The 9,420-nt window shown below is 37.7% G+C and overlaps 1 long non-coding RNA gene across 1 annotated transcript; it reads right to left on the reverse strand.

Moving 5' to 3' along the window:
* Window positions 1-6,754: 6,754 nt before the first annotated feature.
* LOC127097077 (uncharacterized) lies at window positions 6,755-8,833 on the reverse strand. The gene is made up of 3 exons (XR_007792911.1): window positions 8,252-8,833; window positions 7,254-7,335; window positions 6,755-7,136 (listed from the first exon to the last, which is right to left on the reverse strand). It is a non-coding gene; the product is annotated as an uncharacterized LOC127097077 (long non-coding RNA).
* Between the last annotated feature and the right edge of the window lie 587 nt (window positions 8,834-9,420).

A 9,420-nucleotide genomic window follows, 5' to 3' on the forward strand; every position in this document is an offset into this window, starting at 1 on the left:
CAGCTTCCACCTTTAATTTAGAGATGGTTTCCACAAGCTCTTCCTTTTCATTTTCCAGCTGAGCTGTCATTTTCTTATGGATGTCAACTTGTCTGCACACTCCTGTCCTTCTGTGGCACACTTCTTTAAGGGTTCTTTCATCATCAATTGACTCTTCCTCAGACCCCCATCTTCCTGTCAAAGTAGTCGCATGGTTTGTGGCTTCTTCTGCTTCACTTCCATTAGACCAAGAGGCCACAAGACTCCTCTTTTGTTTCCTTAAGTAGGTCCCACATTCAGTTTTAATATGACCATACCCATTGCACTCATAGCACTGAACCTCTTTGGGCTTTTCTTCAGACTTTGGTTTCTTACCAAGGCTATTGGATTTGTCAGATGTGATGTTCTTGACATTTCCCTTTGCTCTCACATCTACCCTTTTTATCAGTCTGTTGAATTGTCTTCCCAGCATTGCTATCTCATTTGCTAGGTCTTCATCAATATCTTGACCACCTTCCTTATCTTCCTCTTCAGTGTTTGACATAAATGTTATGCTCTTGGCTTTCTTTTCAGCTCCATCACATATTCCCATCTCGAACGTTTGGAGGGATCCAATTAGCTCGTCAACTCTCATATTTGAGATGTCTTGTGATTATTCTATGGCTGTTACTTTCATAGCAAATCTCTTGGGGAGTGATCTGAGTAATTTTCTTACTAACTTTTCATCTGAATCTTCTCCCCCAAGGCTCCAGAGGCATTGGCAATTTCAAGGATACTCATGTAGAATTCATGAATATTTTCATCTTCTTTCATTCTTAAGTTTTCAAACTTGGAGGTGAGCAACTGAAGTCTCGACATCTTTACCCTAGAGGTGCCTTCATGAGTGGTCTTGAGAATGTCCCAAGCATCTTTGGCCACATCACAGTTATTTACCAGCCTGAAAATATTCTTGTCTACCCCATTGAATATTGCATTCAAGGCTTTAGAGTTCCCAAGAGCAAGATCATCCTCCTCCTTGGACCATTGTTCTTCAGGCTTCTTCTCAGTAGAGGCTTCTCCTTCTTTAGTGACTACAGGGTGCACCCATCCTGTCAAGCCGACATACCAAGTCTTGTTATCAAGGGATTTTAAAAAGGCTACCATTCTAGGTTTCCAATAGTCATAGTTAGAACCATCCAAAATTGGTGGCCTATGAACAGATCCTCCATCTCTTTCCATTGTACCAGAAAGTATTGTCCCTAGATCTCACCCAGAACCAGAGCAGGATGCCTGCTCTGATACCAATTGAAATTCTGGTATCAGATATAAGATGTCGAAGGTAATGTTACGACACTGATATCTGTCAACACACAATGGTTAAATAAACAGAATGGTAAAGCAAATAACACAAGCAATTGTTAACCCAGTTCGGTGCAACTCACCTACGTCTGGGGGCTACCAAGCCAGGAAGGAAATTCACTAAAATAGAATTAGTTCAAAGACTATCCGTACACTTCAACAAGTTACAGTCTTTCTCACCTAATCTCTACCCGTGCAACTTCTACCTAAGCACTCTTAGATATGAGAACCCACTCACTTCCCTTACAATCACACACCAGTGATCTTAAACAACAATCCCTTGTGAAAAGAAAATACTTTTCAATTACAAACTCTTAATTTTACTTCACAGTTTCAATCAAGAAGACACACTCTTGATCTTGCTTCACAGCTTTGATCAAGAAGACACACACTTGATCTTGCTTCACAGCTTTGATCAAGTGGACACACACTCTTGCTTAACGGCTTTAGAGTGACAAATTACAACCACAAATCAGTCCAATTCAATCATCAATGGATGACTTGAATGACCTACAAGTCTTACGACTAAACAGACACAAACCCTAGCTCTCTCTCTCTCTATTTCGCTCAGTCTTGGTTGTGTATTCAAACAGGTTTTCTAAGTCCCTTTTTATAGAAGCATTCAGCTGGGCTTGGACATCTTGAAAACCCTAAATCTATTTTCCAATCAAATCTTTTTATAACAGTTGTATAGATCTCCTTGGAAAATAAGTAAATCTAGTTGTAATCCATGATTGAATGCGCCAGCTAGCCAGATCTTCAATCATCCAAAGATTGCCATTAATTGTGCAATCACAAAACACCAGACATTCATACTGAATGTTCTGTGTACAGGATGTCATGACATCGGGTCTGACATCCTGGAAAAATCCTGCATAATCCAATTTCCTTTTATAGCAGGTACAACCATATTAGATGTCATGACATTGTGTATGTCATCTGAAACAATCCTGCATGAACATGTCTTTCATCTAAGCTCCAGCAGGTACATCCAATATCAGAAGCCTTGTCATTTTATGTGGCATTCTGAAAAAATCGTACTTGCATATGTTCTTTAACTCCAGCAGGTACATAGGATATCTTATGTTAAGACATCACACATGACATCTTGTGAACACTCTTTGTTTTACCAAAATTGATGCCAACACTTAGAATCAACACTTATGCTCAATGAATGAGAGAAAGGGTACACATAAGAAAGTTACCTTTCATTCAAGAGGGTCCAGTTGCATCAAAGGTTCCTATTCATGTTATGATCTCCATGGAGGAAGGAAACAACCTCAACACCATTATTCTTCAGCTAAAGAAGGAAAAAGAGGAGTTGGAGGAGAAGTTCTACAAGACTACATGTGAGAAGAATCAATTGGACAAAGACCTTAATGTAGCTTTAGAACAACTCAAAAGGAGTGAGGAAAGGACTAGATTGGAAGAGGAAAAGAATGAACAAGCCTATGCTGACCTTAAGGTTGTTAGCTCAAGCCTTAGTACACATAAGGAGGAATTGGGCCAGGCTTGGCACCAAAACAATGAATGGAAGGATACTTAGCTAAAATCAACTAGGATTCATAGGGAAGTAAAGGATGAGTATGAAACCCTCATTCAAGCATTGGAAGATGAAGTCCAAATCCTGGTTAATGCTCTTCGTGAAGCTCGAAGACAAACTATGGACTCAATACTAAGGAGAAGAGCTACTGAGGATCTCCTTGCCTTCTGCCCTTCAAAATGGAGTGAAGTCTACAAAGAAGTGGTAGGTTTCAAGAGACAAATGCATCTCTTAGAAGAAGCAAATGAGTAAATGAGGAATTGGTGCATTTATATAGAAGGTCATAATCAAGAAATGGTGGATGCTATCGAGGAAGACAAGGCCATTATGGTAAAACTTCAAGAAGAAGTCGGATACTATAGGGAGAAATATCTAAAGTTGGACATGTTATTTATTAACCTGATTGAGGAAATTCCTCGAAGTATGAAGGAAGCTGAGTTCATGGCAGATATCTTCAAACCTCAAAGAGAAATTTGTGACTTTCTCAAGATGTTTCATTATATGGTGAGGAATTTAGGACTAAGATTAAGGAAATATGTTAGAACTTTCATTTGTAATGGTTTTTAATTTTGTGTGTTTCCCTTTCTATAAGTTGTGATCAATTGTTGGGTTTTTCTTGTTACCTTTTTCTTTTAATCATTGAATAAAATACTTTTAATTTCTATTATGTTTATCTTGCTTACAATTAATGAATGGTTAAGATTCCTCTAAAAATCATTTTTGCATACTCATGAAGGAGAATTGCGATCCAAAACGCAGCGGAAATTAAAATTTTCTCCTTTAGAGATCCTTACGAATGGTCATGATCAGTGATAGAATATTTACCTCTTGTGACGATTGAAACCTTTGGTGCAAATCTCTGGTGACGATCAAAACCTTTGATGCAGATCCACGGAGCGATCACGAACTTTGAACGATGACAACGTCTCTACTCAGTCCACACGAACGGATTCCTTCAATCACAGTGCTAGCTGGTACGAATGAAGGCTTTGAGTGAGAGAGAGAGAGAGAGAGAGAAAACGAAAATAATGCAACCGCAATCAATGCTTCTGCACAAGGGTTCTATTTATAGAACCACTTGTACGGGCTTCAAGCTAAAAGGCCCACTTAAGCGTATTTTGGCCCATATCTTATAATATGCCCAAAATCACTTAAGCTCATGGTACCTTACCATATTTCGTATTCTACTTAAGTGCATCGTACCTTTACGATGTTCTACAATTCACTTAAGGGCACCGTATCTTACGGTGTTCCTTAGTTACTCTATCTCTCATCAATCCTTCCTTTGTGTGTGACCCTGTAGGTTTTCACGGCATTGGCAATTATATTAAATCATGTATTTAACATAATAAACAGTGAGCGGTATCTAGCAACACATCATTGCTACCCAAGACACGAAAATGTCATGTGATCTGACAATTCCTTCTGTGATAATACTTATGTGTATAATTACCCTTTTGCCCTTTTTGTCTATATTGAACACAAGGCACAGACCGTGTCATCCTTGTCCAGTTCAATATTTGGCCCATAGACATTTATCCTGTTATGCAGGATGGGCAAATTCCATCTAGGTCACTCATGTCCCTCAGCATGCTTCGTGGAGTACCCATCAACTGTCTTTATGGTTATCCAGTTACGGACAACGTTTGATCAGCAATAAAGCACTCGACTCTACATCTAGGGTCCATAGTGGTTTCAGGTCGAAGAGTGGTATACACCATTATCACCGTAAGAATAACTTATGACACTTTGCATAACTTTCTATATAGTATTCTCATAGCGGGTCAATCCGGTATAAATATTACTCTTAATATTCATACCTGTGTTTAAGACTTGATAACTCCTTATCCATGATCCATGAGATGTGATCATCAGTCTATATACATAATAGTCTTAATGCTTTAATGTCATCCCACTTCACAATAAAGCTCGACTACGAATACTTTAAGAATAGTGTCCTTATGTTTAATGTGATCTCATGATTAAGTCATACTTGATACATTAAACAGACTAGTTATTCTAGGGACTTTATTAAACAAAAGTAATAAAGAAAAAGCCTTTTATTATTAATAAATAATTCGATACAAGTACCAAAAGTATTGGCCTCTAGGGCTTACACCAACAACTCATACATTCATTCATACAATACATGCATAAAAAGAAATGAAAATCATTTTTTCTCCCATATTCTCTCAGAATCATTGCTCAAGATAGTGTGACTCTCGGAATGCCTTACTAAACTCGGGCTCATCGAAAGAAGACCATGGAACAAATCGAACAAAACCAAGTTGCACTAAGGGAATATATGGACTAAGTAAAAGGAAATATTGAAGGGATAACAGATAAGATCGACAACTCACACGCGCCATCACTAACATGATGGCAAGATAGGACGAGGTTGACCAAAGGAATGTTGCTTCCACATCTACCCCTCCACCCGTGGATGGTAATCCTTTTCATGGATTCATCTCTGACACCCAAATGGGCGAAGCTAAGAATATCACCCTTCATCCTGAAGGGTCTATCCCAACTTTTGTTCATAGTGGGGCATCTCGTCCCATACAAATACCAGTTCCACAAGACAACTACGTGGATATGAGTGTTGTACCCCAAAATTTTCCCTCCCCTTTTCATATTTTCATTCAACTCTTAACTTGAGAACAATTTTTGCATACCCTCATGTTTCATACATATGCATCAATCATTCATTCATATTTATTGGTTGATCAGTGTGGATTCAAAGTTTTTGGCTTGCAAAGCTAGGGTTTTAGAGTGGATGAAACCCTAGAGGCTCAACTTGGATATTCATCTGGTTGTAGGGGATTCAAAACCCTAATGATTTGATCTTTGAAGTTTGAATTCTAGCGTGGCACTCTTCAAAGGGGTTCAAACCCTAATTTGCTGGTGATCAGGTTGTAAGGCTTCATGATTGTTCTGTGGGTCTTATCTTGGCCTCTAAACCCTAGTTGGGGGTTCATATGTTGAAGACTTGGTTGAGAAGCATCCTAATTCATCTAGAGCCTTTGATTGAAAGGTATGCTTTTGAAACCTTAACGTCAGATGCTTGAAGGCCCGTGCAAGTGAGTAATTGACTAAGCCATCTTGGTTTGACTGAAACCCTAATCCATTTGAGGAAGGCTCATGCTCATCATCTTGTCCATCATACCCACATCATCATGGCTCTTGTAAGGTCATGTCTCTTATGCATATGGTGTGGATTGCTAGTCCTTGGACCATGATTTAATGTTTGCATCAATCCATTGATCTTTTGGGCTTTGGTTTTCTTTTGATACATCAAGAATTTCAAACCATGTCTAGGTCTTTACTTTGGATCCACCTATGTTTAACCAAGATTCATTCCCACCTACACAAGTCCCTACAAGAAAACTATAGTCTTGATTCATTTCACAGTTGACCATTTTTCATTTAATTTACCATCCAATGTCCAAGATTCATTTCCATGTCCAAGATGAGAATCATTCCACCTTATACAATTTTATCATAGGCCTTGACAAAACCAACATGCTATGTGTATCATGGTTATTCATTTCATCCAAAAGCCAATCCTAGGCCAAACTACACTTCATTATATTCATTCCATTCTAAACCATTCAATTTTCTTTTCACAAATAAATACACATTCCATGGTCTCATAGAAGCTCAAGAATTCAATTCATAATCAAACTTTTCAAGCTTTCCAGTGCATTCTTCAACCATAAGTCAACCACATTCATCATTCATCATCATCATCTTTTCACTTCATACATACCACACATATTGAATTAAAGTTGGTTCATTTCACTTGTTCATGCTTGATTAAGAATGTACTTTGAACTTTCTAATTCCATTCACATTCATTCATACATCTACTTCATTATGTCATGCTTAAAGAAGTTCATTCAAATCTTTGAATTCACTCATCCATTTCCACCTTCATTTATCCTACATAGAGTCTTACATGAAGTTTTACATACACATATACATAGATAGCATGGAATGAATATGGAGAAAATTGATTGAAATGTTATCAAAGATCATGTTGCATGCATAATTTTAATAGTTATTACATCTCAATAAAACAAGTTGTACAAGTTCTAAATGCACAATATCTAATTTGATTACAAGTATCAACTTCCATCTTCAAGGCCCACCATCCTTTACACCAATCTTCCATCACCATGGGAATCATTTTGCAGACCACATGACGGTAGCAACATCCTTTACACCACTTTGGGTTCAACCATGTAGTATCCAAGCAAGGCCAAGAATATAAAACCTGCAGTAGATTAAACAAACATCAATCATGTGGTAACATCCAAACATGCTATTCAATTGCCATGACAACATACGAAGCATCGGATTCCATCAAAGCCACAAGAAGGAACATGAATACCTTGGACTTCAGCATAATTTAGCAAGCCTCATTGATCAAATAATGCCTTCAGCAACAAATCAAGTCATCTTAGTCCAAATTCCTGCAACAAATTCACAGTTCAGTTAACATTATAACTTCACATCAACAAAAGGCAGCATGATAATTCACCAATCACCATTAACCTTGTAGATAATTAATCTTTTGGAACATCCTATAAAAGGACTAGTTTAACCAACATCTAATAAAAATAGTGGAAGCCCATGCTATCAGTTTCAAACTTTATCAATAGGATTTAGCAGCTTTCCAAAGCAGAGCATGTCAGTAATAAAATTTAACCCAAACTAGCTTTTCTAGCAAAACTTAGTTTAACATTGCAAGGACTTAATCATCTAACAACTCAGTTTCATTTTTAACACTAACACATTGGATTGTTTCTGCAGCTCTGAAAGTTGCGATTTAGGTTAAGAAAGTAAATCAAATCATCAAAGCCAATATTTCAAAAACAATTAACATAAGTTTCTTAACAGAACTTACAATTAACTAGCTGCTTCTATTACATTCCCTTTCAAATGTGCTAACAACATCGATCCAACAAATCAGCAACAAGTTCAATTAACAATTAACTAACAGATTTAACAACTAACCAAAACTAACTTTAACCCTTCCCTAACATTTCTAACTACCTACCCAAATCCCTACCCAATTATGTTAGAACCTCAGCTCCTATATATTCAACCATTCACTCCAATAACAATGATTCATTCACTCTGCACTCACAAATAGAATCTCAATTCTCTCTGATTTCTTCCTTAAGCTCACCTATACGCACTCCCTATAATCCATAGAAGCTCATCATCAGAGCTTCAATCAGCTTGTGCTAAGCTCCATCATTAACACACTCTCTGATTCTGGTTCCCCCACACTCTCGATTTCTCTTAGATCATAGAAGAAGCATATCGCAAGGAGAATAAGATATCGAAATAAGGAAGAAAGAGTTCAAGGTCAAGAATCTTTACCTGGAGCCGGCCAACATTCTGGCGAGTCTCCAACCATATTCTTCTGTTTCGCATTCTAAGGTTGCTAAAAGATAGAGTTTCATGAGGGGAATAAAAGCCCTAGAGTGAGGTGGCTCGATTCCCCTCCGTTGCTGTTTAATTTCACGTTTTATCAATTAGGGATCTTAACTCTTTCCTCTCGATTTGAGGAAACCATAGAGAATTAGGAGTTTTTAATGTTGTTTTCGGACTCAGGGCATAGAAGTGGTTCTTGATTGGTGTTTAGGGGTGCCTCCGCCACCGGAGACGGCTGCTGGCACTACGGAGGGGGCTACGTTGGGATGATTATGTTTGATTGGAGGAGAGAGGGGATGTGTGGTCACCATTTCATATGCTTAAATCTTTTTTTTCTCTGTGCACTGAGTATCCTCTATGTGACCCTACATTTCCATTGACAGATTTAAAGCAGGTATTCAATGCGCCAACTGCCGCTCCAGGTGACCGTTATGCATTTATTGCATTGAAAAAGTGCACATGCCTTGATTACATAAGCTAGTTAATGCATGCACCCTTGTATCTTTTCACATGTGCATTGGAGGACTCGACCAACTTGCTTGGCTTTTGCCATTTCATGTGGCCATAGAAGATTTTTGAAATGGGCCTTCCGTTTTAGGCCTTATACCATGTGCCAGGAATTTTGCTTTGCCTACTAACGCACCTCCCATATGTGCAGTAGTGAATGGGCCTCTGCTTTGAGGCCCATATCCAAATTCAGTTTTGTTTAGTTCAATAGAATCTTTAGAAATATTAATTCATTTAGTTTTATTAGATTTAATGAAGTGTGACTAGAAATTTTCATAAATAGAAATTAATTTAATATTCTTGTAAAATAACTATTTTGCCCCTTAGGGGATTATGTTGTCATGCATGTTCCTTTAGGATTAAATTTTGAATTAGAATTTTAAATAGTTTTAACCAAATTTTGACTAAAATATGCATGCTCCCTTACGAATAGCCTGTGAATAATTCTAATCCTTAGATTAGGCTAATCTTGTCAAGTCAATTCACAACCCTAATTCAAGTTGATTAAAAGCAATTTTGATAAACTAAATCTTTTAATCATGTATAACCCCACAGTCCATTCAAGTGATCAAAAGTAACTTGATCACTTGATAGGAATAATTCCAATC

This window comes from Lathyrus oleraceus, chromosome 6 (genome assembly GCF_024323335.1).
Source record: "Lathyrus oleraceus cultivar Zhongwan6 chromosome 6, CAAS_Psat_ZW6_1.0, whole genome shotgun sequence".
Taxonomy (NCBI): Eukaryota; Viridiplantae; Streptophyta; class Magnoliopsida; order Fabales; family Fabaceae; genus Lathyrus; species Lathyrus oleraceus.